The sequence below is a fragment of the Rutidosis leptorrhynchoides genome, chromosome 4 (assembly GCF_046630445.1).
Source record: "Rutidosis leptorrhynchoides isolate AG116_Rl617_1_P2 chromosome 4, CSIRO_AGI_Rlap_v1, whole genome shotgun sequence".
Classification (NCBI taxonomy): domain Eukaryota; kingdom Viridiplantae; phylum Streptophyta; class Magnoliopsida; order Asterales; family Asteraceae; genus Rutidosis; species Rutidosis leptorrhynchoides.
Window position 1 is genome coordinate 5,360,290 of NC_092336.1, and position 11,539 is coordinate 5,371,828.

Sequence of the window (11,539 nt, forward strand, 5' to 3'; positions counted from 1 at the left end):
AGGGTTGAGGTTGATTCCAAAATATATATAGTTTGAGTTGTGATCAATACTGAGATACGTATACACTGGGTCGTGGATTGATTCAAGATAATATTTATCGATTTATTTCTGTACATCTAACTGTGGACAACTAGTTGTAGGTTACTAACGAGGACGGCTGACTTAATAAACTTAAAACATCTAAATATATTAAAAGTATTGTAAATATATTTTGAACATACTTTGATATATATGTATATATTGTTATAGGTTCGTGAATCAACCAGTGGCCAAGTCTTACTTCCCGACGAAGTAAAAATCTATGAAAGTGAGTTATAGTCCCACTTTTAAAATCTAATATTTTTGGGATGAGAATACATGCAGGTTTTATAAATGATTTACAAAATAGACACAAGTACGTGAAACTACATTCTATGGTTGAATTATCGAAATCGAATATGCCCCTTTTTATTAAGTCTGGTAATCTAAGAATTAGGGAACAGACACCCTAATTGACGCGAATCCTAAAGATAGATCTATTGGGCCTAACAAACCCCATCCAAAGTACCAGATGCTTTAGTACTTCGAAATTTATATCATATCCGAAGGGTGTCCCGGAATGATGGGGATATTCTTATATATGCATCTTGTTAATGTCGGTTACCAGGTGTTCACCATATGAATGATTTTCATCTCTATGTATGGGATGTGTATTGAAATATGAAATCTTGTGGTCTATTGTTACGATTTGATATATATAGGTTAAACCTATAACTCACCAACATTTTTGTTGACGTTTAAAGCATGTTTATTCTCAGGTGAATATTAAGAGCTTCCGCTGTTGCATACTAAAATAAGGACAAGATTTGGAGTCCATGTTTGTATGATATTGTGTAAAAACTGCATTCAAGAAACTGATTTCGATGTAACATATTTGTATTGTAAACCATTATGTAATGGTCGTGTGTAAACAGGATATTTTAGATTATCATTATTTGATAATCTACGTAAAGCTTTTTAAACCTTTATTTATGAAATAAAGGTTATGGTTTGTTTTAAAAATGAATGCAGTCTTTGAAAAACGTCTCATATAGAGGTCAAAACCTCGCAACGAAATCAATTAATATGGAACGTTTTTAATCAATAAGAACGGGACATTTCATGTTAGGCCCAATAGATCTATCTTTAGGATTCGCGTCAATTAGGGTGTCTGTTCCCTAATTCTTAGATTACCAGACTTAATAAAAAGGGGCATATTCGATTTCGATAATTCAACCATAGAATGTAGTTTCACGTACTTGTGTCTATTTTGTAAATCATTTATAAAACCTGCATGTATTCTCATCCCAAAAATATTAGATTTTAAAAGTGGGACTATAACTCACTTTCACAGATTTTTACTTCGTCGGGAAGTAAGACTTGGCCACTGGTTGATTCACGAACCTATAACAATATATACATATATATCAAAGTATGTTCAAAATATATTTACAACACTTTTAATATATTTTGATGTTTTAAGTTTATTAAGTCAGCTGTCCTCGTTAGTAACCTACAACTAGTTGTCCACAGTTAGATGTACAGAAATAAATCGATAAATATTATCTTGAATCAATCCACGACCCAGTGTATACGTATCTCAGTATTGAACACAAATCAAACTATATATATTTTGGAATCAACCTCAACCCTGTATAGCTAACTCCAACATTCACATATAGAGTGTCTATGGTTGTTCCGAAATATATATAGATGTGTCGACATGATAGGTTGAAACATTGTATACGTGTCTATGGTATCTCAAGATTACATAATATACAATACAAGTTGATTAAGTTATGGTTGGAATAGATTTGTTACCAATTTTCACGTAGCTAAAATGAGAAAAATTATCCAATCTTGTTTTACCCATAACTTCTTCATTTTAAATCCGTTTTGAGTGAATCAAATTGCTATAGTTTCATATTGAACTCTATTTTATGAATCTAAGCAGAAAAAGTATAGGTTTATTGTCGGAAAAATAAGTTACAAGTCGTTTTTGTAAAGGTAGTCATTTCAGTCGAAAGAACGACGTCTAGATGACCATTTTAGAAAACATACTTCCACTTTGAGTTTAACCATAATTTTTGGATATAGTTTCATGTTCATAATAAAAATCATTTTCTCAGAATAACAACTTTTAAATCAAAGTTTATCATAGTTTTTAATTAACTAACCCAAAACAGCCCGCGGTGTTACTACGACGGCGTAAATCCGGTTTTACGGTGTTTTTCGTGTTTCCAGGTTTTAAATCATTAAGTTAGCATATCATATAGATATATAACATGTTTTTAGTTAATTTTAAAAGTCAAGTTAGAAGGATTAACTTTTGTTTGCGAACAAGTTTAGAATTAACTAAACTATGTTCTAGTGATTACGAGTTTAAACCTTCGAATAAGATAGTTTTATATATATGAATCGAATGATGTTATGAACATCATTACTACCTCAAGTATAGTAGGTAAATCTACTGGAAGTGACAAGAAATGATCTAGCTTCAAAGGATCTTGGATGGCTTGAAAGTTCTTGAAGTAGGATCATGACACAAAAACAAGTTCAAGTAAGATTTTTACTCGAATTAAGATAGTTTATAGTTATAGAAATTGAATCAAAGTTTGAATATGAATATTACCTTGAATAAGAAAGATAACCTACTGTATATAACAAAGGTTTCTTGATCTTAGATGATTACTTGGAATGGATTAGAAAGCTTGGAAGTAAATTAGTAAACTTGAAGGGATTTTTGAAGTGTTCTTGAAGTGTTCTTCCTATGATGATTATAGCTTGATTCTTGAAGTGATTTTTGATGAAGATGATGATTAACTACTGGAAAAATACGTTCATAATAGTGTGGGTGTGTTGAGAGAGAATTAGAAAGAGAATTGGAAGTGAAATGGAGTGAATGATGAGTGGTAATTGGTGAGTGGTGAGTGGGGTTAAAAGGGGTTCTAGTTAGTTGACTAGCTCATGGTAGAAGTTAAAATTGATTAGTCATACATGACATAATCAAGAGTGGAATCCCATGCTAGTTCCTATTGGTATATACCCATAGTAAGTACGTTTTGAAGCTGCGTATAATACGGGTAAGAATACGACTAGAATTCTTGATGAAAGAAAAGAATGGGAAAGTAACTGTAACCATTTTCATTAAGTATGAGTATTTTGATATATGTCTTGACGTCTTCCAAAAGTATTTTAATACATCTAAATACACTACATGTATATACATTTTAACTGAGTCGTTAAGTCATCGTTAGTCGTTACATGTAAGTGTTGTTTTGAAACCTTTAAGTTAACGATCTCAATTAATGTTGTTAACCCATTGTTTATTATATCTAATGAGATGTTAAATTATTATATTATCATGATATTATGATATATTAATATATCTTAATATGATATATATACATTTAAATGTCGTTACAACGATAATCGTTACATATATGTCTCGTTTCGAAATCCTTAAGTTAGTAGTCTTGTTTATATGTATATAACTCATTGTTAATATACTTATGGAGATACTTACTTATCATAATCTCATGTTAACCATATGTATATCCATATATATATCGTCATGTCGTTTTTACAAGTTTTAACGTTCGTGAATCGCCGGTCAACTTGGGTGGTCAATTGTCTATATGAAACATATTTCAATTAATCAAGTCTTAACAAGTTTGATTGCTTAACATGTTGGAAACATTTAATCATGTAAATATCAATCTCAATTAATATATATAAACATGAAAAGTTCGGGTCACTACAGTACCTACCCGTTAAATAAATTTCGTCCCGAAATTTTAAGCTATTGAAGGTGTTGACGAATCTTCTGGAAATAGATGCGGGTATTTCTTCTTCATCTGATCTTCACGCTCCCAGGTGAACTCGGGTCCTCTACGAGCATTCCATCGAACCTTAACAATTGGTATCTTGTTTTGCTTAAGTCTTTTAACCTCACGATCCATTATTTCGACGGGTTCTTCGATGAATTGAAGTTTTTCGTTGATTTGGATTTAATCTAACGGAATAGTGAGATCTTCTTTAGCAAAACATTTCTTCAAATTCGAGACGTGGAAAGTGTTATGTACAGCCGCGAGTTGTTGAGGTAACTCAAGTCGGTAAGCTACTGGTCCGACACGATCAATAATCTTGAATGGTCCAATATACCTTGGATTTAATTTCCCTCGTTTACCAAATCGAACAACGCCTTTCCAAGGTGCAACTTTAAGCATGACCATCTCTCCAATTTCAAATTCTATATCTTTTCTTTTAATGTCAGCGTAGCTCTTTTGTCGACTTTGGGCGGTTTTCAACCGTTGTTGAATTTGGATGATCTTCTCGGTAGTTTCTTGTATAATCTCCGGACCCGTAATTTGTCTATCCCCCACTTCACTCCAACAAATCGGAGACCTGCACTTTCTACCACAAAGTGCTTCAAACGGCGCCATCTCAATGCTTGAATGGTAGCTGTTGTTGTAGGAAAATTCTGCTAACGGTAGATGTCGATCCCAACTGTTTCCGAAATCAATAACACATGCTCGTAGCATGTCTTCAAGCGTTTGTATCGTCCTTTCGCTCTGCCCATCAGTTTGTGGATGATAGGCAGTACTCATGTCTAGACGAGTTCCTAATGCTTGCTGTAATGTCTGCCAGAATCTTGAAATAAATCTGTCATCCCTATCAGAGATAATAGAGATTGGTATTCCATGTCTGGAGACGACTTCCTTCAAATACAGTCGTGCTAACTTCTCCATCTTGTCATCTTCTATTATTGGCAGGAAGTGTGCTGATTTGGTGAGACGATCAACTATTACCCAAATAGTATCAAAACCACTTGCAGTCCTTGGCAATTTAGTGATGAAATCCATGGTAATGTTTTTCCATTTCCATTCTGGGATTTCGGGTTGTTGAAGTAGACCTGATGGTTTCTGATGCTTAGCTTTGACCTTAAAACACGTCAAACATTCTCCTACGTATTTAGCAACATCGGCTTTCATACCCGGCCATCAAAAATGTTTCTTGAGATCCTTGTACATCTTCCCCGTTCCAGGATGTAATGAATATCTGGTTTTATGAGCTTCTCTAAGTACCATTTCTCTCATATCTCCAAATTTTGGTACCCAAATCCTTTCAGCCCTATACCGGGTTCCGTCTTCCCGAATATTAAGATGCTTCTCCGATCCCTTGGGTATTTCATCCTTTAAATTTTCCTCTTTTAAAACTCCTTGTTGCGCCTCCTTTATTTGAGTAGTAAGGTTATTATGAATCATTATATTCATAGATTTTACTCGAATGGGTCCTCTGTCCTTCCTGCTCAAGGCATCGGCTACCACATTTGCCTTTCCCGGGTGGTAACGAATCTCAAAGTCGTAATCATTCAACAATTCAATCCACCTACGCTGCCTCATATTCAGTTGTTTCTGATTAAATATGTGTTGAAGACTTTTGTGGTCGGTATATATAATACTATTGACCCCATATAAGTAGTGCCTCCAAGTCTTTAATGCAAAAACAACCGCGCCTAATTCCAAATCATGCGTCGTATAATTTTGTTCGTGAATCTTCAATTGTCTAGACGCATAAGCAATCACCTTCGTTCGTTGCATTAATACACAACCGAGACCTTGCTTTGATGCGTCACAATAAATCACAAAATCATCATTCCCTTCAGGCAATGACAATATAGGTGCCGTAGTTAGCTTTTTCTTCAATAACTGAAACGCTTTCTCTTGTTCATCATTCCATTCAAATTTCTTCCCTTTATGCGTTAATGCAGTCAAGGGTTTTGCTATTCTGGAAAAGTCTTGGATGAACCTTCTGTAGTAACCAGCTAGTCCTAAAAACTGGCGTATGTGTTTCGGAGTTTTCGGGGTTTTCCACTTTTCAACAGTTTCTATCTTTGCCGGATCCACCTTAATACCTTCTTTGTTCACTATGTGACCGAGGAATTGAACTTCTTCCAACCAAAATGCACACTTTGAAAACTTAGCGTACAATTCTTCCTTCCTCAATACTTCTAACACCTTTCTCAAATGTTCACCGTGTTCTTGGCCATTCTTTGAGTAAATAAGTATGTCATCAATGAAAACAATGACAAACTTGTCAAGGTATGGTCCACACACTCGGTTCATAAGGTCCATGAACACAGCTGGTGCATTAGTTAAACCAAATGGCATGACCATAAACTCGTAATGACCGTAACGTGTTCTGAAAGCAGTCTTTGGAATATCATCTTCTTTCACCCGCATTTGATGATACCCGGAACGTAAGTCAATCTTTGAATAAACAGACGAGCCTTGTAGTTGATCAAATAAGTCGTCGATTCTCGGTAGTGGGTAGCGGTTCTTGATGGTAAGTTTGTTCAACTCTCGGTAGTCGATACACAACCTGAATGTACCATCTTTCTTCTTGACAAACAAAACAGGAGCTCCCCACGGTGATGTGCTTGGTCGAATGAAACCACGCTCTAAAAGTTCTTGTAATTGGCTTTGCAGTTCTTTCATCTCGCTGGGTGCGAGCCTGTAAGGAGCACGAGCTATTGGTGCAGCTCCTGGTACAAGATCTATTTGAAATTCAACGGATCGATGTGGGGGTAATCCCGGTAATTCTTTCGAAAATACATCGGGAAATTCTTTTGCAATGGGAACATCATTGATGCTCTTTTCTTCAGTTTGTACTTTCTCGACGTGTGCTAGAACAGCATAGCAACCTTTTCTTATTAGTTTTTGTGCCTTCAAATTACTAATAAGATGTAACTTCGTGTTGCCCTTTTCTCCGTACACCATTAAGGGTTTTCCTTTTTCTCGTATAATGCGAATTGCATTTTTGTAACAAACGATCTCTGCTTTCACTTCTTTCAACCAGTCCATACCGATTATCACATCAAAACTCCCTAACTCTACTGGTATCAAATCAATCTTAAATGTTTCGCTAACCAGTTTAATTTCTCGATTCCGACATATATTATCTGCTGAAATTAATTTACCATTTGCTAATTCGAGTAAAAATTTACTATCCAAAGGCATCAATGGACAACTTAATTTAGCACAAAAATCTCTACTCATATAGCTTCTATCCGCACCCGAATCAAATAAAACGTAAGCAGATTTATTGTCAATAAGAAACGTACCCGTAACAAGCTCCGGGTCTTCCTGTGCCTCTGCCGCATTAATATTGAAAACTCTTCCGCGGCCTTGTCCATTCGTGTTCTCCTGGTTCGGGCAATTTCTAATGATGTGGCCCGGTTTTCTACATTTATAACAAACTACATTTGCATAACTTGCTCCGACACTACTTGCTCCGCCATTACTCGTTCCGACACCATTTGTTCCTTTCGTTCTATTAACCCCTGGTCCGTAGACCTCACACTTCGCCGCGCTATGACCATTTCTTTTACACTTGTTGCAAAATTTGGTGCAGAACCCCGAGTGATACTTTTCACACCTTTGGCATAGCTGCTTCTGATTGTTGTTGTTGTTGTTGCAGTTATTATTGTTGTTAGGATGATTGTTATAGTTGCTGCTGTTGTTGTTGTTGTTGTTGTTGTTGTTGGGCCGTTTGTTGTAGTTGCGATTGATGTTGCGATTGCTGGGATAATTGTTGCGATTATTGTTGTAATTGCTGTTGTTGTTGTATTGGTGATTTTTATCACCATTTTCCTCCCACTTTCTTTTGACTTGCTTCACATTGGTCTCTTCAGCAGTCTGTTCTTTAATTCTTTCTTCAATCTGGTTCACTAGTTTGTGAGCCATTCTACATGCCTGTTGTATGGAGGCGGGCTCGTGTGAACTTATATCTTCTTGGATTCTTTCCGGTAATCCTTTCACAAATGCGTCGATCTTCTCTTCCTCATCTTCGAATGCTCCCGGACACAATAGGCACAATTCTGTGAATCGTCTTTCGTACGTGGTAATATCAAATCCTTGGGTTCGTAACCCTCTAAGTTCTGTCTTGAGCTTATTGACCTCGGTTCTGGGACGGTACTTCTCGTTCATCAAGTGCTTGAATGCTGACCACGGTAGTGCGTACGCATCGTCTTGTCCCACTTGCTCTAGATAGGTATTCCACCATGTTAACGCAGAACCTGTGAAGGTATGCGTAGCGTACTTCACTTTGTCCTCTTCAGTACACTTACTTATGGCAAACACCGATTCGACCTTCTCGGTCCACCGTTTCAATCCGATCGGTCCTTCGGTTCCATCAAATTCCAAAGGTTTGCAGGCAGTGAATTCTTTGTAGGTGCATCCTACACGATTTCCTGTACTGCTAGATCCAAGGTTATTGTTGGTATGTAGCGCAGCCTGTACTGCGGCTATGTTTGAAGCTAGAAAAGTACGGAATTCCTCTTCATTCATATTCACGGTGTGTCGAGTAGTCGGTGCCATTTCCTTCAAAATAGTCAAATGGAACAAGTTAATCATACAGAATATTAAGAGTAGTTAATAGTATTTCGTAGCATAATATGAACTCATTTATAAAAGCTTTTTCTTCATATTAGCATTTTATAAGTTTAAATTCGGGTAGTACCTACCCGTTAAGTTCATACTTAGTAGCTAATATACAATTCAACTACTACAATTCTATATGAAAAACTGATTATAATAATATTTCGCGTTCAAACTTTTACACAATATTTTACAAACTTACAATACCGCTTATTTTACATATAGCATGAAATATAGCACACAATAAATTTGATACAAGATGGTTGTGAAGATAATTCTAGCTAGTACACAAGTCGTTCAGCAAAGGCAATAAAGACACGTAATTCATACGTCCAGAAACAAGTCATGCATTCTGGTTTTACTAGGATTACTTCCCATCCTTGGTCTTGTGGAACATAACCATTATGGCCGTTGATAAGACAGCGTGTTGTAACGTCGTCAAAGGGACGAGGGTTACGTAATGTCCAACAGTCCCGTAACAATCTAAAAACCTCATTTCTTACCCCAATTACCGACTCCGTCACTTGTGGGAACGTTTTGTTTAATAGTTGTAGCCCGATGTTCTTGTTCTCACTTTTCAAGTAAACACGGTCGAAGTCCAGACTCACTAATGCATCCTAACAAACTCGATAAGACACACTAATGCAAAATTCTGGTTCTCTAAGACCAACGCTCGGATACCAACTGAAATGTCCCGTTCTTATTGATTAAAAACGTTCCATATTAATTGATTTCGTTGCGAGGTTTTGACCTCTATATGAGACGTTTTTCAAAGACTGCATTCATTTTTAAAACAAACCATAACCTTTATTTCATAAATAAAGGTTTAAAAATCTTTACGTAGATTATCAAATAATGATAATCTAAAATATCCTGTTTACACACGACCATTACATAATGGTTTACAATACAAATATGTTACATCGAAATCAGTTTCTTGAATGCAGTTTTTACAGAATATCATACAAACATGGACTCCAAATCTTGTCCTTATTTTAGTATGCAACAGCGGAAGCTCTTAATATTCACCTGAGAATAAACATGCTTTAAACGTCAACAAAAATGTTGGTGAGTTATAGGTTTAACCTATATATATCAAATCGTAACAATAGACCACAAGATTTCATATTTCAATACACATCCCATACATAGAGATAAAAATCATTCATATGGTGAACACCTGGTAACCGGCATTAACAAGATGCATATATAAGAATATCCCCATCATTCCGGGACACCCTTCGGATATGATATAAATTTCGAAGTACTAAAGCATCCGGTACTTTGGATGGGGTTTGTTAGGCCCAATAGATCTATCTTTAGGATTCGCGTCAATTAGGGTGTCTGTTCCCTAATTCTTAGATTACCAGACTTAATAAAAAGGGGCATATTCGATTTCGATAATTCAACCATAGAATGTAGTTTCACGTACTTGTGTCTATTTTGTAAATCATTTATAAAACCTGCATGTATTCTCATCCCAAAAATATTAGATTTTAAAAGTAGGACTATAACTCACTTTCACGGATTTTTACTTCGTCGGGAAGTAAGACTTGGCCACTGGTTGATTCACGAACCTATAACAATATATACATATATATCAAAGTATGTTCAAAATATATTTACAACACTTTTAATATATTTTGATGTTTTAAGTTTATTAAGTCAGCTGTCCTCGTTAGTAACCTACAACTAGTTGTCCACAGTTAGATGTACAGAAATAAATCGATAAATATTATCTTGAATCAATCCACGACCCAGTGTATACGTATCTCAGTATTGATCACAACTCAAACTATATATATTTTGGAATCAACCTCAACCATGTATAGCTAACTCCAACATTCACATATAGAGTGTCTATGGTTGTTCCGAAATATATATAGATGTGTCGACATGATAGGTCGAAACATTGTATACGTGTCTATGGTATCTTAAGATTACATAATATACAATACAAGTTGATTAAGTTATGGTTGGAATAGATTTGTTACCAATTTTCACGTAGCTAAAATGAGAAAAATTATCCAATCTTGTTTTACCCATAACTTCTTCATTTTAAATCCGTTTTGAGTGAATAAAATTGCTATGGTTTCATATTGAACTCTATTTTATGAATCTAAACAGAAAAAGTATAGGTTTATAGTCGGAAAAATAAGTTACAAGTCGTTTTTGTAAAGGTAGTCATTTCAGTCGAAAGAACGACGTCTAGATGACCATTTTAGAAAACATACTTCCACTTTGAGTTTAACCATAATTTTTGGATATAGTTTCATGTTCATAATAAAAATCATTTTCTAAGAATAACAACTTTTAAATCAAAGTTTATCATAGTTTTTAATTAACTAACCCAAAACAGCCCGCGGTGTTACTACGACGGCGTAAATCCGGTTTTACGGTGTTTTTCGTGTTTCCAGGTTTTAAATCATTAAGTTAGCATATCATATAGATATAGAACATGTGTTTAGTTAATTTTAAAAGTCAAGTTAGAAGGATTAACTTTTGTTTGCGAACAAGTTTAGAATTAACTAAACTATGTTCTAGTGATTACGAGTTTAAACCTTCGAATAAGATAGTTTTATATATATGAATCGAATGATGTTATGAACATCATTACTACCTCAAGTATAGTAGGTAAACCTACTGGAAGTGACAATAAATGATCTAGCTTCAAAGGATCTTGGATGGCTTGAAAGTTCTTGAAGTAGGATCATGACACAAAAACAAGTTCAAGTAAGATTTTTACTCGAATTAAGATAGTTTATAGTTATAGAAATTGAATCAAAGTTTGAATATGAATATTACCTTGAATAAGAAAGATAACCTACTGTATATAACAAAGGTTTCTTGATCTTAGATGATTACTTGGAATGGATTAGAAAGCTTGGAAGTAAATTAGTAAACTTGAAGGGATTTTTGAAGTGTTCTTGAAGTGTTCTTCCTATGATGATTATAGCTTGATTTTTGAAGTGATTTTTGATGAAGATGATGATTAACTACTGGAAAAATACGTTCATAATAGTGTGGGTGTGTTGAGAGAGAATTAGAAAGAGAATTAGAAGTGAAATGGAGTGAATGAT